A 23,024-nucleotide genomic window follows, 5' to 3' on the forward strand; every position below is an offset into this window, starting at 1 on the left:
CTGGGCACAGAGCACTTGCCCGGAGCTCTCTGCTCAGGGACTGGTTCCCCTGCGCTGGGGCTGTGCTCTCCCTAGCCCAAACGCACCGGGGAAGGCCCCAAACCACATCCACACGACTCTACGCTGGGGGAGAGCTCCAGGGAAGCCCAGTCTGGCAGGCGCTTGCTGGGCACAAACGGAGGATCCCTCTGGCTGTGGTGCTGCCTCGCCCAGCCAGGGGCGCTGGGACCCTGATTCCCTCCGCCCAGCGCTTAGTCTGGGCGGCCAAGCAAGCGCTTGGGAAGGCAGCCCTGGGCGCTCTCTTTGCCTGACAAAGAGCTCTGCTTGCGGGAGGCTTTGGCAGTTTGCACACCACCGGCCCCTGAGCCTTCTGCAAAGAGGCCTGGCTCCTAGGTCCAAAGGGAAGGCGAGAGCGGAGCTGAGGCCAGCCAGGCGCCAGTCACGTCTCCCACACTCCCGCAGCCCGCTCCTTCCCGGGCGAGAACGCTAGAAGCTGGGAAGCGCTGGGCGAGGCTCGCCCAGGCCAGAGCAGCCTCTCGGCCGGGGCTCTGCGCTACCGCGCCTGGGCGCAGAGCTGGAGCTCCGCCCCTCTGGCAGCTCGCTTGGTCCTTCCCAGTAACAGGCCCGCAACCCCTCTCTTCTCTCCGGCGTGCTGGGAACTGGGCTTCCAGGCCTGGGCACAGAGCACTTGCCCGGAGCTCTCTGCTCAGGGACTGGTTCCCCTGCGCTGGGGCTGTGCTCTCCCTAGCCCAAACGCACCGGGGAAGGCCCCAAACCACATCCACACGACTCTACGCTGGGGGAGAGCTCCAGGGAAGCCCAGTCTGGCAGGCGCTTGCTGGGCACAAACGGAGGATCCCTCTGGCTGTGGTGCTGCCTCGCCCAGCCAGGGGCGCTGGGACCCTGATTCCCTCCGCCCAGCGCTTAGTCTGGGCGGCCAAGCAAGCGCTTGGGAAGGCAGCCCTGGGCGCTCTCTTTGCCTGACAAAGAGCTCTGCTTGCGGGAGGCTTTGGCAGTTTGCACACCACCGGCCCCTGAGCCTTCGGCAAAGAGGCCTGGCTCCTAGGTCCAAAGGGAAGGCGAGAGCGGAGCTGAGGCCAGCCAGGCGCCAGTCACGTCTCCCACACTCCCGCAGCCCGCTCCTTCCCGGGCGAGAACGCTAGAAGCTGGGAAGCGCTGGGCGAGGCTCGCCCAGGCCAGAGCAGCCTCTCGGCCGGGGCTCTGCGCTACCGCGCCTGGGCGCAGAGCTGGAGCTCCGCCGCTCTGGCAGCTCGCTCGGTCCTTCCCAGTAACAGGCCCGCAACCCCTCTCTTCTCTCCGGCGTGCTGGGAACTGGGCTTCCAGGCCTGGGCACAGAGCACTTGCCCGGAGCTCTCTGCTCAGGGACTGGTTCCCCTCCGCTGGGGCTGTGCTCTCCCTAGCCCAAACGCACCGGGGAAGGCCCCAAACCACATCCACACGACTCTACGCTGGGGGAGAGCTCCAGGGAAGCCCAGTCTGGCAGGCGCTTGCTGGGCACAAACGGAGGATCCCTCCGGCTGTGTTGCTGCCTCGCCCAGCCAGGGGCGCTGGGACCCTGATTCCCTCCGCCCAGCGCTTCGTCTGGCGGCCAAGCAACCGCTTGGGAATGCAGCCCTGGGCGCTCTCTTTGCCTGACAAAGAGCTCTGCTTGCGGGAGGCTTTGGCAGTTTGCACACCCCCGGCCCCTAAGCCTTCTGCAAAGAGGCCTGGCTCCTAGGTCCAAAGGGAAGGCGAGAGCGGAGCTGAGGCCAGCCAGGCGCCAGTCACGTCTCCCACACTCCCGCAGCCTGCTCCTTCCCGGGCGAGAACGCTAGAAGCTGGGAAGCGCTGGGCGAGGCTCGCCCAGGCCAGAGCAGCCTCTCGGCCGGGGCTCTGCGCTACCGCGCCTGGGCGCAGAGCTGGAGCTCCGCCGCTCTGGCAGCTCGCTCGGTCCTTCCCAGTAACAGGCCTGCAACCCCTCTCTTCTCTCCGGCGTGCTGGGAACCGGGCTTCCAGGCCTGGGCACAGAGCACTTGCCCGGAGCTCTCTGCTCAGGGACTGGTTCCCCTGCGCTGGGGCTGTGCTCTCCCTAGGCCAAACGCATCGGGGAAGGCCCCAAACCACATCCACACGACTCTACGCTGGGGGAGAGCTCCAGGGAAGCCCAGTCTGGCAGGCGCTTGCTGGGCACAAACGGAGGATCCCTCTGGCTGTGGTGCTGCCTCGCCCAGCCAGGGCCGCTGGGACCCTGATTCCCTCCTCCCAGCGCTTAGTCTGGGCGGCCAAGCAAGCGCTTGGGAAGGCAGCCCTGGGCGCTCTCTTTGCCTGACAAAGAGCTCTGCTTGCGGGAGGCTTTGGCAGTTTGCACACCCCCGGCCCCTGAGCCTTCTGCCAAGAGGCCTGGCTCCTAGGTCCAAAGGGAAGGCAAGAGCGGAGCTGAGGCCAGCCAGGCGCCAGTCACGTCTCCCACACTCCCGCAGCCTGCTCCTGCCCGGGCGAGAACGCTAGAAGCTGGGAAGCGCTGGGCGAGGCTCGCCCAGGTCAGAGCAGCCTCTCGGCCGGGGCTCTGCGCTACCGCGCCTGGGCGCAGAGCTGGAGCTCCGCCGCTCTGGCAGCTCGCTCGGTCCTTCCCAGTAACAGGCCCGCAACCCCTCTCTTCTCTCCGGCGTGCTGGGAACTGGGCTTCCAGGCCTGGGCACAGAGCACTTGCCCGGAGCTCTATGCTCAGGGACTGGTTCCCCTGCGCTGGGGCTGTGCTCTCCCTAGCCCAAACGCACCGGGGAAGGCCCCAAACCACATCCACACGACTCTACGCTGGGGGAGAGCTCCAGGGAAGCCCAGTCTGGCAGGCGCTTGCTGGGCACAAACGGAGGATCCCTCTGGCTGTGGTGCTGCCTCGCCCAGCCAGGGGCGCTGGGACCCTGATTCCCTCCGCCCAGCGCTTAGTCTGGGCGGCCAAGCAAGCGCTTGGGAAGGCAGCCCTTGGCGCTCTCTTTGCCTGACAAAGAGCTCTGCTTGCGGGAGGCTTTGGCAGTTTGCACACCCCCGGCCCCTGAGCCTTCTGCAAAGAGGCCTGGCTCCTAGGTCCAAAGGGAAGGCGAGAGCGGAGCTGAGGCCAGCCAGGCGCCAGTCACGTCTCCCACACTCCCGCAGCCTGCTCCTTCCCGGGCGAGAACGCTAGAAGCTGGGAAGCGCTGGGCGAGGCTCGCCCAGGCCAGAGCAGCCTCTCGGCCGGGGCTCTGCGCTACCGCGCCTGGGCGCAGAGCTGGAGCTCCGCCGCTCTGGCAGCTCGCTCGGTCCTTCCCAGTAACAGGCCCGCAACCCCTCTCTTCTCTCCGGCGTGCTGGGAACTGGGCTTCCAGGCCTGGGCACAGAGCACTTGCCCGGAGCTCTCTGCTCAGGGACTGGTTCCCCTGCGCTGGGGCTGTGCTCTCCCTAGCCCAAACGCACCGGGGAAGGCCCCAAACCACATCCACACGACTCTACGCTGGGGGAGAGCTCCAGGGAAGCCCAGTCTGGCAGGCGCTTGCTGGGCACAAACGGAGGATCCCTCTGGCTGTGGTGCTGCCTCGCCCAGCCAGGGGCGCTGGGACCCTGATTCCCTCCGCCCAACGCTTAGTCTGGGCGGCCAAGCAAGCGCTTGGGAATGCAGCCCAGGGCGCTCTGTTTGCCTGACAAAGAGCTCTGCTTGCGGGAGGCTTTGGCAGTTTGCACACCCCCGGCCACTGAGCCTTCTGCAAAGAGGCCTGGCTCCTAGGTCCAAAGGGAAGGCGAGAGCGGAGCTGAGGCCAGCCAGGCGCCAGGCACGTCTCCCACACTCCCGCAGCCTGCTCCTTCCCGGGCGAGAACGCTAGAAGCTGGGAAGAGCTGGGCGAGGCTCGCCCAGGCCAGAGCAGCCTCTCGGCCGGGGCTCTGCGCTACCGCGCCTGGGCGCAGAGCTGGAGCTCCGCCGCTCTGGCAGCTCGCTCGGTCCTTCCCAGTAACAGGCCCGCAACCCCTCTCTTCTCTCCGTCGTGCTGGGAACTGGGCTTCCAGGCCTGGGCACAGAGCACTTGCCCGGAGCTCTCTGCTCAGGGACTGGTTCCCCTGCGCTGGGGCTGTGCTCTCCCTAGGCCAAACGCACCGGGGAAGGCCCCAAACCACATCCACACGACTCTACGCTGGGGGAGAGCTCCAGGGAAGCCCAGTCTGGCAGGCGCTTGCTGGGCACAAACGGAGGATCCCTCTGGCTGTGGTGCTGCCTCGCCCAGCCAGGGGCGCTGGGACCCTGATTCCCTCCGCCCAGCGCTTAGTCTGGGCGGCCAAGCAAGCGCTTGGGAAGGCAGCCCTGGGCGCTCTCTTTGCCTGACAAAGAGCTCTGCTTGCGCGAGGCTTTGGCAGTTTGCACACCCCCGGCCCCTGAGCCTTCTGCCAAGAGGCCTGGATCCTAGGTCCAAAGGGAAGGCGAGAGCGGAGCTGAGGCCAGCCAGGCGCCAGTCACGTCTCCCACACTCCCGCAGCCTGCTCCTGCCCGGGCGAGAACGCTAGAAGCTGGGAAGCGCTGGGCGAGGCTCGCCCAGGTAAGAGCAGCCTGTCGGCTGGGGCTCTGCGCTACCGCGCCTGGGCGCAGAGCTGGAGCTCCGCCGCTCTGGCAGCTCGCTCGGTCCTTCCCAGTAACAGGCCCGCAACCCCTCTCTTCTCTCCGGCGTGCTGGGAACCGGGCTTCCAGGCCTGGGCACAGAGCACTTGCCCGGAGCTCTCTGCTCAGGGACTGGTTCCCCTGCGCTGGGGCTGTGCTCTCCCTAGCCCAAACGCACCGGGGAAGGCCCCAAACCACATCCACACGACTCTACGCTGGGGGAGAGCTCCAGGGAAGCCCAGTCTGGCAGGCGCTTGCTGGGCACAAACGGAGGATGCCTCTGGCTGTGGTGCTGCCTCGCCCAGCCAGGGGCGCTGGGACCCTGATTCCCTCCGCCCAGCGCTTAGTCTGGGCGGCCAAGCAAGCGCTTGGGAAGGCAGCCCTGGGCGATCTCTTTGCCTGACAAAGAGCTCTGCTTGCGGGAGGCTTTGGCAGTTTGCACACCCCCGGCCCCTGAGCCTTCTGCCAAGAGGCCTGGATCCTAGGTCCAAAGGGAAGGCGAGAGCGGAGCTGAGGCCAGCCAGGCGCCAGTCACGTCTCCCACACTCCCGCAGCCTGCTCCTGCCCGGGCGAGAACGCTAGAAGCTGGGAAGCGCTGGGCGAGGCTCGCCCAGGTCAGAGCAGCCTCTCGGCCGGGGCTCTGCGCTACCGCGCCTGGGCGCAGAGCTGGAGCTCCGCCGCTCTGGCAGCTCGCTCGGTCCTTCCCAGTAACAGGCCCGCAACCCCTCTCTTCTCTCCGGCGTGCTGGGAACCGGGCTTCCAGGCCTGGGCACAGAGCACTTGCCCGGAGCTCTCTGCTCAGGGACTGGTTCCCCTGCGCTGGGGCTGTGCTCTCCCTAGCCCAAACGCACCGGGGAAGGCCCCAAACCACATCCACACGACTCTACGCTGGGGGAGAGCTCCAGGGAAGCCCAGTCTGGCAGGCGCTTGCTGGGCACAAACGGAGGATCCCTCTGGCTGTGGTGCTGCCTCGCCCAGCCAGGGGCGCTGGGACCCTGATTCCCTCCGCCCAGCGCTTAGTCTGGGCGGCCAAGCAAGCGCTTGGGAAGGCAGCCCTGGGCGCTCTCTTTGCCTGACAAAGAGCTCTGCTTGCGGGAGGCTTTGGCAGTTTGCACACCCCCGGCCCCTGAGCCTTCTGCAAAGAGGCCTGGCTCCTAGGTCCAAAGGGAAGGCGAGAGCGGAGCTGAGGCCAGCCAGGCGCCAGTCACGTCTCCCACACTCCCGCAGCCTGCTCCTTCCCGGGCGAGAACGCTAGAAGCTGGGAAGCGCTGGGCGAGGCTCGCCCAGGCCAGAGCAGCCTCTCGGCCGGGGCTCTGCGCTACCGCGCCTGGGCGCAGAGCTGGAGCTCCGCCGCTCTGGCAGTTCACTGGGTCCTTCCCAGTAACAGGCCTGCAACCCCTCTCTTCTCTCCGGCGTGCTGGGAACTGGGCTTCCAGGCCTGGGCACAGAGCACTTGCCCGGAGCTCTCTGCTCAGGGACTGGTTCCCCTGCGCTGGGGCTGTGCTCTCCCTAGCCCAAACGCACCGGGGAAGGCCCCAAACCACATCCACACGACTCTACGCTGGGGGAGAGCTCCAGGGAAGCCCAGTCTGGCAGGCGCTTGCTGGGCACAAACGGAGGATCCCTCTGGCTGTGGTGCTGCCTCGCCCAGCCAGGGGCGCTGGGACCCTGATTCCCTCCGCCCAGCGCTTCGTCTGGGCGGCCAAGCAACCGCTTGGGAAGGCAGCCCTGGGCGCTCTCTTTGCCTGACAAAGAGCTCTGCTTGCGGGAGGCTTTGGCAGTTTGCACACCCCCGGCCCCTGAGCCTTCTGCAAAGAGGCCTGGCTCCTAGGTCCAAAGGGAAGGCGAGAGCGGAGCTGAGGCCAGCCAGGCGCCAGTCATGTTTCCCACACTCCCGCAGCCTGCTCCTTCCCGGGCGAGAACGCTAGAAGCTGGGAAGCGCTGGGCGAGGCTCGCCCAGGCCAGAGCAGCCTCTCGGCCGGGGCTCTTCGCTACCGCGCCTGGGCGCAGAGCTGGAGCTCCGCTGCTCTGGCAGCTCACTGGGTCCTTCCCAGTAACAGGCCTGCAACCCCTCTCTTCTCTCCGGCGTGCTGGGAACTGGGCTTCCAGGCCTGGGCACAGAGCACTTGCCCGGAGCTCTCTGCTCAGGGACTGGTTCCCCGCGCTGGGGCTGTGCTCTCCCTAGCCCAAACGCACCGGGGAAGGCCCCAAACCACATCCACACGACTCTACGCTGGGGGAGAGCTCCAGGGAAGCCCAGTCTGGCAGGCGCTTGCTGGGCACAAACGGAGGATCCCTCTGGCTGTGGTGCTGCCTCGCCCAGCCGGGGGCGCTGGGACCCTGATTGGAGGCCCAGCGCTTCGTCTGGGCGGCCAAGCAACCGCTTGGGAAGGCAGCCCTGGGCGCTCTCTTTGCCTGACAAAGAGCTCTGCTTGCGGGAGGCTTTGGCAGTTTGCACACCCCCGGCCCCTGAGCCTTCTGCAAAGAGGCCTGGCTCCTAGGTCCAAAGGGAAGGCGAGAGCGGAGCTGAGGCCAGCCAGGCGCCAGTCATGTCTCCCACACTCCCGCAGCCTGCTCCTTCCCGGGCGAGAACGCTAGAAGCTGGGAAGCACTGGGCGAGGCTCGCCCAGGCCAGAGCAGCCTCTCGGCCGGGGCTCTTCGCTACCGCGCCTGGGCGCAGAGCTGGAGCTCCGCCGCTCTGGCAGCTCGCTCGGTCCTTCCCAGTAACAGGCCCGCAACCCCTCTCTTCTCTCCGGCGTGCTGGGAACCGGGCTTCCAGGCCTGGGCACAGAGCACTTGCCCGGAGCTCTCTGCTCAGGGACTGGTTCCCCTGCGCTGGGGCTGTGCTCTCCCTAGCCCAAACGCACCGGGGAAGGCCCCAAACCACATCCACACGACTCTACGCTGGGGGAGAGCTCCAGGGAAGCCCAGTCTGGCAGGCGCTTGCTGGGCACAAACGGAGGATCCCTCTGGCTGTGGTGCTGCCTCGCCCAGCCAGGGGCGCTGGGACCCTGATTCCCTCCGCCCAGCGCTTCGTCTGGGCGGCCAAGCAATCGCTTGGGAAGGCAGCCCTGGGCGCTCTCTTTGCCTGACAAAGAGCTCTGCTTGCGGGAGGCTTTGGCAGTTTGCACACCCCCGGCCCCTGAGCCTTCTGCAAAGAGGCCTGGCTCCTAGGTCCAAAGGGAAGGCGAGAGCGGAGCTGAGGCCAGCCAGGCGCCAGTCACGTCTCCCACACTCCCGCAGCCTGCTCCTTCCCGGGCGAGAACGCTAGAAGCTGGGAAGCGCTGGGCGAGGCTCGCCCAGGCCAGAGCAGCCTCTCGGCCGGGGCTCTGCGCTACCGCGCCTGGGCGCAGAGCTGGAGCTCCGCCGCTCTGGCAGCTCACTGGGTCCTTCCCAGTAACAGGCCTGCAACCCCTCTCTTCTCTCCGGCGTGCTGGGAACTGGGCTTCCAGGCCTGGGCACAGAGCACTTGCCCGGAGCTCTCTGCTCAGGGACTGGTTCCCCTGCGCTGGGGCTGTGCTCTCCCTAGCCCAAACGCACCGGGGAAGGCCCCAAACCACATCCACACGACTCTACGCTGGGGGAGAGCTCCAGGGAAGCCCAGTCTGGCAGGCGCTTGCTGGGCACAAACGGAGGATCCCTCTGGCTGTGGTGCTGCCTCGCCCAGCCAGGGGCGCTGGGACCCTGATTCCCTCCGCCCAGCGCTTCGTGTGGGCGGCCAAGCAACCGCTTGGCAAGGCAGCCCTGGGCGCTCTCTTTGCCTGACAAAGAGCTCTGCTTGCGGGAGGCTTTGGCAGTTTGCACACCCCCGGCCCCTGAGCCTTCTGCAAAGAGGCCTGGCTCCTAGGTCCAAAGGGAAGGCGAGAGCGGAGCTGAGGCCAGCCAGGCGCCAGTCATGTTTCCCACACTCCCGCAGCCTGCTCCTTCCCGGGCGAGAACGCTAGAAGCTGGGAAGCGCTGGGCGAGGCTCGCCCAGGCCAGAGCAGCCTCTCGGCCGGGGCTCTTCGCTACCGCGCCTGGGCGCAGAGCTGGAGCTCCGCTGCTCTGGCAGCTCACTGGGTCCTTCCCAGTAACAGGCCTGCAACCCCTCTCTTCTCTCCGGCGTGCTGGGAACTGGGCTTCCAGGCCTGGGCACAGAGCACTTGCCCGGAGCTCTCTGCTCAGGGACTGGTTCCCCGCGCTGGGGCTGTGCTCTCCCTAGCCCAAACGCACCGGGGAAGGCCCCAAAGCACATCCACACGACTCTACGCTGGGGGAGAGCTCCAGGGAAGCCCAGTCTGGCAGGCGCTTGCTGGGCACAAACGGAGGATCCCTCTGGCTGTGGTGCTGCCTCGCCCAGCCGGGGGCGCTGGGACCCTGATTGGAGGCCCAGCGCTTCGTCTGGGCGGCCAAGCAACCGCTTGGGAAGGCAGCCCTGGGCGCTCTCTTTGCCTGACAAAGAGCTCTGCTTGCGGGAGGCTTTGGCAGTTTGCACACCCCCGGCCCCTGAGCCTTCTGCAAAGAGGCCTGGCTCCTAGGTCCAAAGGGAAGGCGAGAGCGGAGCTGAGGCCAGCCAGGCGCCAGTCACGTCTCCCACACTCCCGCAGCCTGCTCCTTCCCGGGCGAGAACGCTAGAAGCTGGGAAGCGCTGGGCGAGGCTCGCCCAGGCCAGAGCAGCCTCTCGGCCGGGGCTCTTCGCTACCGCGCCTGGGCGCAGAGCTGGAGCTCCGCCGCTCTGGCAGCTCGCTCGGTCCTTCCCAGTAACAGGCCCGCAACCCCTCTCTTCTCTCCGGCGTGCTGGGAACCGGGCTTCCAGGCCTGGGCACAGAGCACTTGCCCGGAGCTGTCTGCTCAGGGACTGGTTCCCCTGCGCTGGGGCTGTGCTCTCCCTAGCCCAAACGCACCGGGGAAGGCCCCAAACCACATCCACACGACTCTACGCTGGGGGAGAGCTCCAGGGAAGCCCAGTCTGGCAGGCGCTTGCTGGGCACAAACGGAGGATCCCTCTGGATGTGGTGCTGCCTCGCCCAGCCAGGGGCGCTGGGACCCTGATTCCTTCCGCCCAGCGCTTAGTCTGGGCGGCCAAGCAACCGTTTGGCAATGCAGCCCTGGGCGCTCTCTTTGCCTGACAAAGAGCTCTGCTTGCGGGAGGCTTTGGCAGTTTGCACACCCCCGGCCCCTGAGCCTTCTGCAAAGAGGCCTGCTCCTAGGTCCAAAGGGAAGGCCAGAGCGGAGCTGAGGCCAGCCAGGCGCCAGTCACGTCTCCCACACTCCCGCAGCCTGCTCCTTCCCGGGCGAGAACGCTAGAAGCTGGGGAGCGCTGGGCGAGGCTCGCCCAGGCCAGAGCAGCCTCTCGGCCGGGGCTCTGCGCTACCGCGCCTGGGCGCAGAGCTGGAGCTCCGGCGCTCTGGCAGCTCGCTCGGTCCTTCCCAGTAACAGGCCCGCAACCCCTCTCTTCTCTCCGGCGTGCTGGGAACTGGGCTTCCAGGCCTGGGCACAGAGCACTTGCCCGGAGCTCTCTGCTCAGGGACTGGTTCCCCTGCGCTGGGGCTGTGCTCTCCCTAGCCCAAACGCACCGGGGAAGGCCCCAAACCACATCCACACGACTCTACGCTGGGGGAGAGCTCCAGGGAAGCCCAGTCTGGCAGGCGCTTGCTGGGCACAAACGGAGGATCCCTCTGGCTGTGGTGCTGCCTCGCCCAGCCAGGGGCGCTGGGACCCTGATTCCCTCCGCCCAGTGCTTAGTCTGGGCGGCCAAGCAAGCGCTTGGGAATGCAGCCCTGGGCGCTCTCTTTGCCTGACAAAGAGCTCTGCTTGCGGGAGGCTTTGGCAGTTTGCACAACCCCGGCCCATGAGCCTTCTGCAAAGAGGCCTGGCTCCTAGGTCCAAAGGGAAGGCGAGAGCAGAGCTGAGGCCAGCCAGGCGCCAGTCACGTCTCCCACACTGCGGCAGCCTGCTCCTGCCTGGGCGAGAACGCTAGAAGCTGGGAAGCGCTGGGCGAGGCTCGCCCAGGCCAGAGCAGCCTCTCGGCCGTGGCTCTGCGCTACCGCGCCTGGGCGCAGAGCTGGAGCTCCGCCGCTCTGGCAGCTCGCTCGGTCCTTCCCAGTAACAGGCCCGCAACCCCTCTCTTCTCTCCGGCGTGCTGGGAACTGGGCTTCCAGGCCTGGGCACAGAGCACTTGCCCGGAGCTCTCTGCTCAGGGACTGGTTCCCCTGCGCTGGGGCTGTGCTCTCCCTAGCCCAAACGCACCGGGGAAGGCCCCAAACCACATCCACACGACTCTACGCTGGGGGAGAGCTCCAGGGAAGCCCAGTCTGGCAGGCGCTTGCTGGGCACAAACGGAGGATCCCTCCGGCTGTGTTGCTGCCTCGCCCAGCCAGGGGCGCTGGGACCCTGATTCCCTCTGCCCAGCGCTTCGTCTGGGCGGCCAAGCAACCGCTTGGGAATGCAGCCCTGGGCGCTCTCTTTGCCTGACAAAGAGCTCTGCTTGCGGGAGGCTTTGGCAGTTTGCACACCCCCGGCCCCTGAGCCTTCTGCAAAGAGGCCTGCTCCTAGGTCCAAAGGGAAGGCCAGAGCGGAGCTGAGGCCAGCCAGGCGCCAGTCACCTCTCCCACACTCCCGCAGCCTGCTCCTTCCCGGGCGAGAACGCTAGAAGCTGGGGAGCGCTGGGCGAGGCTCGCCCAATCCAGAGCAGCCTCTCGGCCGGGGCTCTGCGCTACCGCGCCTGGGCGCAGAGCTGGAGCTCCGGCGCTCTGGCAGCTCGCTCGGTCCTTCCCAGTAACAGGCCCGCAACCCCTCTCTTCTCTCCGGCGTGCTGGGAACTGGGCTTCCAGGCCTGGGCACAGAGCACTTGCCCGGAGCTCTCTGCTCAGGGACTGGTTCCCCTGCGCTGGGGCTGTGCTCTCCCTAGCCCAAACGCACCGGGGAAGGCCCCAAACCACATCCACACGACTCTACGCTGGGGGAGAGCTCCAGGGAAGCCCAGTCTGGCAGGCGCTTGCTGGGCACAAACGGAGGATCCCTCTGGCTGTGTTGCTGCCTCGCCCAGCCAGGGGCGCTGGGACCCTGATTCCCTCCGCCCAGCGCTTCGTCTGGGCGGCCAAGCAACCGGTTGGGAATGCAGCCCTGGGCGCTCTCTTTGCCTGACAAAGAGCTCTGCTTGCGGGAGGCTTTGGCAGTTTGCACACCCCCGGCCCCTGAGCCTTCTGCAAAGAGGCCTGGCTCCTAGGTCCAAAGGGAAGGCGAGAGCGGAGCTGAGGCCAGCCAGGCGCCAGTCACGTCTCCCACACTCCCGCAGCCTGCTCCTTCCCGGGCGAGAACGCTAGAAGCTGGGAAGCGCTGGGCGAGGCTCGCCCAGGCCAGAGCAGCCTCTCGGCCGGGGCTCTGCGCTACCGCGCCTGGGCGCAGAGCTGGAGCTCCGCCGCTCTGGCAGCTGGCTCGGTCTTTCCCAGTAACAGGTCCGCAACCCCTCTCTTCTCTCCGGCGTGCTGGGAACTGGGCTTCCAGGCCTGGGCACAGAGCACTTGCCCGGAGCTCTCTGCTCAGGGACTGGTTCCCCTGCGCTGGGGCTGTGCTCTCCCTAGCCCAAACGCACCGGGGAAGGCCCCAAACCACATCCACACGACTCTACGCTGGGGGAGAGCTCCAGGGAAGCCCAGTCTGGCAGGCGCTTGCTGGGCACAAACGGAGGATCCCTCTGGCTGTGGTGCTGCCTCGCCCAGCCAGGGGCGCTGGGACCCTGATTCCCTCCGCCCAGCGCTTAGTCTGGGCGGCCAAGCAAGCGCTTGGGAAGGCAGCCCTGGGCGCTCTCTTTGCCTGACAAAGAGCTCTGCTTGCGGGAGGCTTTGGCAGTTTGCACACCACCGGCCCCTGAGCCTTCTGCAAAGAGGCCTGGCTCCTAGGTCCAAAGGGAAGGCGAGAGCGGAGCTGAGGCCAGCCAGGCGCCAGTCACGTCTCCCACACTCCCGCAGCCCGCTCCTTCCCGGGCGAGAACGCTAGAAGCTGGGAAGCGCTGGGCGAGGCTCGCCCAGGCCAGAGCAGCCTCTCGGCCGGGGCTCTGCGCTACCGCGCCTGGGCGCAGAGCTGGAGCTCCGCCGCTCTGGCAGTTCACTGGGTCCTTCCCAGTAACAGGCCTGCAACCCCTCTCTTCTCTCCGGCGTGCTGGGAACTGGGCTTCCAGGCCTGGGCACAGAGCACTTGCCCGGAGCTCTCTGCTCAGGGACTGGTTCCCCTGCGCTGGGGCTGTGCTCTCCCTAGCCCAAACGCACCGGGGAAGGCCCCAAACCACATCCACACGACTCTACGCTGGGGGAGAGCTCCAGGGAAGCCCAGTCTGGCAGGCGCTTGCTGGGCACAAACGGAGGATCCCTCTGGCTGTGGTGCTGCCTCGCCCAGCCAGGGGCGCTGGGACCCTGATTCCCTCCGCCCAGCGCTTCGTGTGGGCGGCCAAGCAACCGCTTGGGAAGGCAGCCCTGGGCGCTCTCTTTGCCTGACAAAGAGCTCTGCTTGCGGGAGGCTTTGGCAGTTTGCACACCCCCGGCCCCTGAGCCTTCTGCAAAGAGGCCTGGCTCCTAGGTCCAAAGGGAAGGCGAGAGCGGAGCTGAGGCCAGCCAGGCGCCAGTCATGTTTCCCACACTCCCGCAGCCTGCTCCTTCCCGGGCGAGAACGCTAGAAGCTGGGAAGCGCTGGGCGAGGCTCGCCCAGGCCAGAGCAGCCTCTCGGCCGGGGCTCTTCGCTACCGCGCCTGGGCGCAGAGCTGGAGCTCCGCTGCTCTGGCAGCTCACTGGGTCCTTCCCAGTAACAGGCCTGCAACCCCTCTCTTCTCTCCGGCGTGCTGGGAACTGGGCTTCCAGGCCTGGGCACAGAGCACTTGCCCGGAGATCTCTGCTCAGGGACTGGTTCCCCGCGCTGGGGCTGTGCTCTCCCCAGCCCAAACGCACCGGGGAAGGCCCCAAACCACATCCACACGACTCTACGCTGGGGGAGAGCTCCAGGGAAGCCCAGTCTGGCAGGCGCTTGCTGGGCACAAACGGAGGATCCCTCTGGCTGTGGTGCTGCCTCGCCCAGCCGGGGGCGCTGGGACCCTGATTGGAGGCCCAGCGCTTCGTCTGGGCGGCCAAGCAACCGCTTGGGAATGCAGCCCTGGGCGCTCTCTTTGCCTGACAAAGAGCTCTGCTTGCGGGAGGCTTTGGCAGTTTGCACACCCCCGGCCCCTGAGCCTTCTGCAAAGAGGCCTGGCTCCTAGGTCCAAAGGGAAGGCGAGAGCGGAGCTGAGGCCAGCCAGGCGCCAGTCATGTCTCCCACACTCCCGCAGCCTGCTCCTTCCCGGGCGAGAACGCTAGAAGCTGGGAAGCGCTGGGCGAGGCTCGCCCAGGCCAGAGCAGCCTCTCGGCCGGGGCTCTTCGCTACCGCGCCTGGGCGCAGAGCTGGAGCTCCGCCGCTCTGGCAGCTCGCTCGGTCCTTCCCAGTAACAGGCCCGCAACCCCTCTCTTCTCTCCGGCGTGCTGGGAACCGGGCTTCCAGGCCTGGGCACAGAGCACTTGCCCGGAGCTCTCTGCTCAGGGACTGGTTCCCCTGCGCTGGGGCTGTGCTCTCCCTAGCCCAAACGCACCGGGGAAGGCCCGAAACCACATCCACACGACTCTACGCTGGGGGAGAGCTCCAGGGAAGCCCAGTCTGGCAGGCGCTTGCTGGGCACAAACGGAGGATCCCTCCGGCTGTGTTGCTGCCTCGCCCAGCCAGGGGCGCTGGGACCCTGATTCCCTCCGCCCAGCGCTTCGTCTGGCGGCCAAGCAACCGCTTGGGAATGCAGCCCTGGGCGCTCTCTTTGCCTGACAAAGAGCTCTGCTTGCGGGAGGCTTTGGCAGTTTGCACACCCCCGGCCCCTAAGCCTTCTGCAAAGAGGCCTGGCTCCTAGGTCCAAAGGGAAGGCGAGAGCGGAGCTGAGGCCAGCCAGGCGCCAGTCACGTCTCCCACACTCCCGCAGCCTGCTCCTTCCCGGGCGAGAACGCTAGAAGCTGGGAAGCGCTGGGCGAGGCTCGCCCAGGCCAGAGCAGCCTCTCGGCCGGGGCTCTGCGCTACCGCGCCTGGGCGCAGAGCTGGAGCTCCGCCGCTCTGGCAGCTCGCTCGGTCCTTCCCAGTAACAGGCCTGCAACCCCTCTCTTCTCTCCGGCGTGCTGGGAACCGGGCTTCCAGGCCTGGGCACAGAGCACTTGCCCGGAGCTCTCTGCTCAGGGACTGGTTCCCCTGCGCTGGGGCTGTGCTCTCCCTAGGCCAAACGCATCGGGGAAGGCCCCAAACCACATCCACACGACTCTACGCTGGGGGAGAGCTCCAGGGAAGCCCAGTCTGGCAGGCGCTTGCTGGGCACAAACGGAGGATCCCTCTGGCTGTGGTGCTGCCTCGCCCAGCCAGGGCCGCTGGGACCCTGATTCCCTCCTCCCAGCGCTTAGTCTGGGCGGCCAAGCAAGCGCTTGGGAAGGCAGCCCTGGGCGCTCTCTTTGCCTGACAAAGAGCTCTGCTTGCGGGAGGCTTTGGCAGTTTGCACACCCCCGGCCCCTGAGCCTTCTGCCAAGAGGCCTGGCTCCTAGGTCCAAAGGGAAGGCCAGAGCGGAGCTGAGGCCAGCCAGGCGCCAGTCACGTCTCCCACACTCCCGCAGCCTGCTCCTGCCCGGGCGAGAACGCTAGAAGCTGGGAAGCGCTGGGCGAGGCTCGCCCAGGTCAGAGCAGCCTCTCGGCCGGGGCTCTGCGCTACCGCGCCTGGGCGCAGAGCTGGAGCTCCGCCGCTCTGGCAGCTCGCTCGGTCCTTCCCAGTAACAGGCCCGCAACCCCTCTCTTCTCTCCGGCGTGCTGGGAACTGGGCTTCCAGGCCTGGGCACAGAGCACTTGCCCGGAGCTCTATGCTCAGGGACTGGTTCCCCTGCGCTGGGGCTGTGCTCTCCCTAGCCCAAACGCACCGGGGAAGGCCCCAAACCACATCCACACGACTCTACGCTGGGGGAGAGCTCCAGGGAAGCCCAGTCTGGCAGGCGCTTGCTGGGCACAAACGGAGGATCCCTCTGGCTGTGGTGCTGCCTCGCCCAGCCAGGGGCGCTGGGACCCTGATTCCCTCCGCCCAGCGCTTAGTCTGGGCGGCCAAGCAAGCGCTTGGGAAGGCAGCCCTTGGCGCTCTCTTTGCCTGACAAAGAGCTCTGCTTGCGGGAGGCTTTGGCAGTTTGCACACCCCCGGCCCCTGAGCCTTCTGCAAAGAGGCCTGGCTCCTAGGTCCAAAGGGAAGGCGAGAGCGGAGCTGAGGCCAGCCAGGCGCCAGTCACGTCTCCCACACTCCCGCAGCCTGCTCCTTCCCGGGCGAGAACGCTAGAAGCTGGGAAGCGCTGGGCGAGGCTCGCCCAGGCCAGAGCAGCCTCTCGGCCGGGGCTCTGCGCTACCGCGCCTGGGCGCAGAGCTGGAGCTCCGCCGCTCTGGCAGCTCGCTCGGTCCTTCCCAGTAACAGGCCCGCAACCCCTCTCTTCTCTCCGGCGTGCTGGGAACTGGGCTTCCAGGCCTGGGCACAGAGCACTTGCCCGGAGCTCTCTGCTCAGGGACTGGTTCCCCTGCGCTGGGGCTGTGCTCTCCCTAGCCCAAACGCACCGGGGAAGGCCCCAAACCACATCCACACGACTCTACGCTGGGGGAGAGCTCCAGGGAAGCCCAGTCTGGCAGGCGCTTGCTGGGCACAAACGGAGGATCCCTCTGGCTGTGGTGCTGCCTCGCCCAGCCAGGGGCGCTGGGACCCTGATTCCCTCCGCCCAACGCTTAGTCTGGGCGGCCAAGCAAGCGCTTGGGAATGCAGCCCAGGGCGCTCTGTTTGCCTGACAAAGAGCTCTGCTTGCGGGAGGCTTTGGCAGTTTGCACACCCCCGGCCACTGAGCCTTCTGCAAAGAGGCCTGGCTCCTAGGTCCAAAGGGAAGGCGAGAGCGGAGCTGAGGCCAGCCAGGCGCCAGGCACGTCTCCCACATTCCCGCAGCCTGCTCCTTCCCGGGCGAGAACGCTAGAAGCTGGGAAGAGCTGGGCGAGGCTCGCCCAGGCCAGAGCAGCCTCTCGGCCGGGGCTCTGCGCTACCGCGCCTGGGCGCAGAGCTGGAGCTCCGCCGCTCTGGCAGCTCGCTCGGTCCTTCCCAGTAACAGGCCCGCAACCCCTCTCTTCTCTCCGTCGTGCTGGGAACTGGGCTTCCAGGCCTGGGCACAGAGCACTTGCCCGGAGCTCTCTGCTCAGGGACTGGTTCCCCTGCGCTGGGGCTGTGCTCTCCCTAGGCCAAACGCACCGGGGAAGGCCCCAAACCACATCCACACGACTCTACGCTGGGGGAGAGCTCCAGGGAAGCCCAGTCTGGCAGGCGCTTGCTGGGCACAAACGGAGGATCCCTCTGGCTGTGGTGCTGCCTCGCCCAGCCAGGGGCGCTGGGACCCTGATTCCCTCCGCCCAGCGCTTAGTCTGGGCGGCCAAGCAAGCGCTTGGGAAGGCAGCCCTGGGCGCTCTCTTTGCCTGACAAAGAGCTCTGCTTGCGCGAGGCTTTGGCAGTTTGCACACCCCCGGCCCCTGAGCCTTCTGCCAAGAGGCCTGGATCCTAGGTCCAAAGGGAAGGCGAGAGCGGAGCTGAGGCCAGCCAGGCGCCAGTCACGTCTCCCACACTCCCGCAGCCTGCTCCTGCCCGGGCGAGAACGCTAGAAGCTGGGAAGCGCTGGGCGAGGCTCGCCCAGGTCAGAGCAGCCTGTCGGCCGGGGCTCTGCGCTACCGCGCCTGGGCGCAGAGCTGGAGCTCCGCCGCTCTGGCAGCTCGCTCGGTCCTTCCCAGTAACAGGCCCGCAACCCCTCTCTTCTCTCCGGCGTGCTGGGAACCGGGCTTCCAGGCCTGGGCACAGAGCACTTGCCCGGAGCTCTCTGCTCAGGGACTGGTTCCCCTGCGCTGGGGCTGTGCTCTCCCTAGCCCAAACGCACCGGGGAAGGCCCCAAACCACATCCACACGACTCTACGCTGGGGGAGAGCTCCAGGGAAGCCCAGTCTGGCAGGCGCTTGCTGGGCACAAACGGAGGATGCCTCTGGCTGTGGTGCTGCCTCGCCCAGCCAGGGGCGCTGGGACCCTGATTCCCTCCGCCCAGCGCTTAGTCTGGGCGGCCAAGCAAGCGCTTGGGAAGGCAGCCCTGGGCGCTCTCTTTGCCTGACAAAGAGCTCTGCTTGCGGGAGGCTTTGGCAGTTTGCACACCCCCGGCCCCTGAGCCTTCTGCCAAGAGGCCTGGATCCTAGGTCCAAAGGGAAGGCGAGAGCGGAGCTGAGGCCAGCCAGGCGCCAGTCACGTCTCCCACACTCCCGCAGCCTGCTCCTGCCCGGGCGAGAACGCTAGAAGCTGGGAAGCGCTGGGCGAGGCTCGCCCAGGTCAGAGCAGCCTCTCGGCCGGGGCTCTGCGCTACCGCGCCTGGGCGCAGAGCTGGAGCTCCGCCGCTCTGGCAGCTCGCTCGGTCCTTCCCAGTAACAGGCCCGCAACCCCTCTCTTCTCTCCGGCGTGCTGGGAACCGGGCTTCCAGGCCTGGGCACAGAGCACTTGCCCGGAGCTCTCTGCTCAGGGACTGGTTCCCCTGCGCTGGGGCTGTGCTCTCCCTAGCCCAAACGCACCGGGGAAGGCCCCAAACCACATCCACACGACTCTACGCTGGGGGAGAGCTCCAGGGAAGCCCAGTCTGGCAGGCGCTTGCTGGGCACAAACGGAGGATCCCTCTGGCTGTGGTGCTGCCTCGCCCAGCCAGGGGCGCTGGGACCCTGATTCCCTCCGCCCAGCGCTTAGTCTGGGCGGCCAAGCAAGCGCTTGGGAAGGCAGCCCTGGGCGCTCTCTTTGCCTGACAAAGAGCTCTGCTTGCGGGAGGCTTTGGCAGTTTGCACACCCCCGGCCCCTGAGCCTTCTGCAAAGAGGCCTGGCTCCTAGGTCCAAAGGGAAGGCGAGAGCGGAGCTGAGGCCAGCCAGGCGCCAGTCACGTCTCCCACACTCCCGCAGCCTGCTCCTTCCCGGCCGAGAACGCTAGAAGCTGGGAAGCGCTGGGCGAGGCTCGCCCAGGCCAGAGCAGCCTCTCGGCCGGGGCTCTGCGCTACCGCGCCTGGGCGCAGAGCTGGAGCTCCGCCGCTCTGGCAGTTCACTGGGTCCTTCCCAGTAACAGGCCTGCAACCCCTCTCTTCTCTCCGGCGTGCTGGGAACTGGGCTTCCAGGCCTGGGCACAGAGCACTTGCCCGGAGCTCTCTGCTCAGGGACTGGTTCCCCTGCGCTGGGGCTGTGCTCTCCCTAGCCCAAACGCACCGGGGAAGGCCCCAAACCACATCCACACGACTCTACGCTGGGGGAGAGCTCCAGGGAAGCCCAGTCTGGCAGGCGCTTGCTGGGCACAAACGGAGGATCCCTCTGGCTGTGGTGCTGCCTCGCCCAGCCAGGGGCGCTGGGACCCTGATTCCCTCCGCCCAGCGCTTCGTCTGGGCGGCCAAGCAACCGCTTGGGAAGGCAGCCCTGGGCGCTCTCTTTGCCTGACAAAGAGCTCTGCTTGCGGGAGGCTTTGGCAGTTTGCACACCCCCGGCCCCTGAGCCTTCTGCAAAGAGGCCTGGCTCCTAGGTCCAAAGGGAAGGCGAGAGCGGAGCTGAGGCCAGCCAGGCGCCAGTCATGTTTCCCACACTCCCGCAGCCTGCTCCTTCCCGGGCGAGAACGCTAGAAGCTGGGAAGCGCTGGGCGAGGCTCGCCCAGGCCAGAGCAGCCTCTCGGCCGGGGCTCTTCGCTACCGCGCCTGGGCGCAGAGCTGGAGCTCCGCTGCTCTGGCAGCTCACTGGGTCCTTCCCAGTAACAGGCCTGCAACCCCTCTCTTCTCTCCGGCGTGCTGGGAACTGGGCTTCCAGGCCTGGGCACAGAGCACTTGCCCGGAGCTCTCTGCTCAGGGACTGGTTCCCCGCGCTGGGGCTGTGCTCTCCCTAGCCCAAACGCACCGGGGAAGGCCCCAAACCACATCCACACGACTCTACGCTGGGGGAGAGCTCCAGGGAAGCCCAGTCTGGCAGGCGCTTGCTGGGCACAAACGGAGGATCCCTCTGGCTGTGGTGCTGCCTCGCCCAGCCGGGGGCGCTGGGACCCTGATTGGAGGCCCAGCGCTTCGTCTGGGCGGCCAAGCAACCGCTTGGGAAGGCAGCCCTGGGCGCTCTCTTTGCCTGACAAAGAGCTCTGCTTGCGGGAGGCTTTGGCAGTTTGCACACCCCCGGCCCCTGAGCCTTCTGCAAAGAGGCCTGGCTCCTAGGTCCAAAGGGAAGGCGAGAGCGGAGCTGAGGCCAGCCAGGCGCCAGTCATGTCTCCCACACTCCCGCAGCCTGCTCCTTCCCGGGCGAGAACGCTAGAAGCTGGGAAGCGCTGGGCGAGGCTCGCCCAGGCCAGAGCAGCCTCTCGGCCGGGGCTCTTCGCTACCGCGCCTGGGCGCAGAGCTGGAGCTCCGCCGCTCTGGCAGCTCGCTCGGTCCTTCCCAGTAACAGGCCCGCAACCCCTCTCTTCTCTCCGGCGTGCTGGGAACCGGGCTTCCAGGCCTGGGCACAGAGCACTTGCCCGGAGCTCTCTGCTCAGGGACTGGTTCCCCTGCGCTGGGGCTGTGCTCTCCCTAGCCCAAACGCACCGGGGAAGGCCCCAAACCACATCCACACGACTCTACGCTGGGGGAGAGCTCCAGGGAAGCCCAGTCTGGCAGGCGCTTGCTGGGCACAAACGGAGGATCCCTCTGGATGTGGTGCTGCCTCGCCCAGCCAGGGGCGCTGGGACCCTGATTCCTTCCGCCCAGCGCTTAGTCTGGGCGGCCAAGCAACCGTTTGGCAATGCAGCCCTGGGCGCTCTCTTTGCCTGACAAAGAGCTCTGCTTGCGGGAGGCTTTGGCAGTTTGCACACCCCCGGCCCCTGAGCCTTCTGCAAAGAGGCCTGCTCCTAGGTCCAAAGGGAAGGCCAGAGCGGAGCTGAGGCCAGCCAGGCGCCAGTCACGTCTCCCACACTCCCGCAGCCTGCTCCTTCCCGGGCGAGAACGCTAGAAGCTGGGGAGCGCTGGGCGAGGCTCGCCCAGGCCAGAGCAGCCTCTCGGCCGGGGCTCTGCGCTACCGCGCCTGGGCGCAGAGCTGGAGCTCCGGCGCTCTGGCAGCTCGCTCGGTCCTTCCCAGTAACAGGCCCGCAACCCCTCTCTTCTCTCCGGCGTGCTGGGAACTGGGCTTCCAGGCCTGGGCACAGAGCACTTGCCCGGAGCTCTCTGCTCAGGGACTGGTTCCCCTGCGCTGGGGCTGTGCTCTCCCTAGCCCAAACGCACCGGGGAAGGCCCCAAACCACATCCACACGACTCTACGCTGGGGGAGAGCTCCAGGGAAGCCCAGTCTGGCAGGCGCTTGCTGGGCACAAACGGAGGATCCCTCTGGCTGTGGTGCTGCCTCGCCCAGCCAGGGGCGCTGGGACCCTGATTCCCTCCGCCCAGTGCTTAGTCTGGGCGGCCAAGCAAGCGCTTGGGAATGCAGCCCTGGGCGCTCTCTTTGCCTGACAAAGAGCTCTGCTTGCGGGAGGCTTTGGCAGTTTGCACAACCCCGGCCCATGAGCCTTCTGCAAAGAGGCCTGGCTCCTAGGTCCAAAGGGAAGGCGAGAGCAGAGCTGAGGCCAGCCAGGCGCCAGTCACGTCTCCCACACTGCGGCAGCCTGCTCCTGCCTGGGCGAGAACGCTAGAAGCTGGGAAGCGCTGGGCGAGGCTCGCCCAGGCCAGAGCAGCCTCTCGGCCGTGGCTCTGCGCTACCGCGCCTGGGCGCAGAGCTGGAGCTCCGCCGCTCTGGCAGCTCGCTCGGTCCTTCCCAGTAACAGGCCCGCAACCCCTCTCTTCTCTCCGGCGTGCTGGGAACTGGGCTTCCAGGCCTGGGCACAGAGCACTTGCCCGGAGCTCTCTGCTCAGGGACTGGTTCCCCTGCGCTGGGGCTGTGCTCTCCCTAGCCCAAACGCACCGGGGAAGGCCCCAAACCACATCCACACGACTCTACGCTGGGGGAGAGCTCCAGGGAAGCCCAGTCTGGCAGGCGCTTGCTGGGCACAAACGGAGGATCCCTCCGGCTGTGTTGCTGCCTCGCCCAGCCAGGGGCGCTGGGACCCTGATTCCCTCCGCCCAGCGCTTCGTCTGGGCGGCCAAGCAACCGCTTGGGAATGCAGCCCTGGGCGCTCTCTTTGCCTGACAAAGAGCTCTGCTTGCGGGAGGCTTTGGCAGTTTGCACACCCCCGGCCCCTGAGCCTTCTGCAAAGAGGCCTGCTCCTAGGTCCAAAGGGAAGGCCAGAGCGGAGCTGAGGCCAGCCAGGCGCCAGTCACCTCTCCCACACTCCCGCAGCCTGCTCCTTCCCGGGCGAGAACGCTAGAAGCTGGGGAGCGCTGGGCGAGGCTCGCCCAATCCAGAGCAGCCTCTCGGCCGGGGCTCTGAGCTACCGCGCCTGGGCGCAGAGCTGGAGCTCCGGCGCTCTGGCAGCTCGCTCGGTCCTTCCCAGTAACAGGCCCGCAACCCCTCTCTTCTCTCCGGCGTGCTGGGAACTGGGCTTCCAGGCCTGGGCACAGAGCACTTGCCCGGAGCTCTCTGCTCAGGGACTGGTTCCCCTGCGCTGGGGCTGTGCTCTCCCTAGCCCAAACGCACCGGGGAAGGCCCCAAACCACATCCACACGACTCTACGCTGGGGGAGAGCTCCAGGGAAGCCCAGTCTGGCAGGCGCTTGCTGGGCACAAACGGAGGATCCCTCCGGCTGTGTTGCTGCCTCGCCCAGCCAGGGGCGCTGGGACCCTGATTCCCTCCGCCCAGCGCTTCGTCTGGGCGGCCAAGCAACCGGTTGGGAATGCAGCCCTGGGCGCTCTCTTTGCCTGACAAAGAGCTCTGCTTGCGGGAGGCTTTGGCAGTTTGCACACCCCCGGCCCCTGAGCCTTCTGCAAAGAGGCCTGGCTCCTAGGTCCAAAGGGAAGGCGAGAGCGGAGCTGAGGCCAGCCAGGCGCCAGTCACGTCTCCCACACTCCCGCAGCCTGCTCCTTCCCGGGCGAGAACGCTAGAAGCTGGGAAGCGCTGGGCGAGGCTCGCCCAGGCCAGAGCAGCCTCTCGGCCGGGGCTCTGCGCTACCGCGCCTGGGCGCAGAGCTGGAGCTCCGCCGCTCTGGCAGCTGGCTCGGTCTTTCCCAGTAACAGGTCCGCAACCCCTCTCTTCTCTCCGGCGTGCTGGGAACTGGGCTTCCAGGCCTGGGCACAGAGCACTTGCCCGGAGCTCTCTGCTCAGGGACTGGTTCCCCTGCGCTGGGGCTGTGCTCTCCCTAGCCCAAACGCACCGGGGAAGGCCCCAAACCACATCCACACGACTCTACGCTGGGGGAGAGCTCCAGGGAAGCCCAGTCTGGCAGGC

The sequence above is a fragment of the Bubalus kerabau genome, unplaced genomic scaffold, assembly GCF_029407905.1.
Source record: "Bubalus kerabau isolate K-KA32 ecotype Philippines breed swamp buffalo unplaced genomic scaffold, PCC_UOA_SB_1v2 scaffold_72, whole genome shotgun sequence".
Classification (NCBI taxonomy): Eukaryota; Metazoa; Chordata; class Mammalia; order Artiodactyla; family Bovidae; genus Bubalus; species Bubalus kerabau.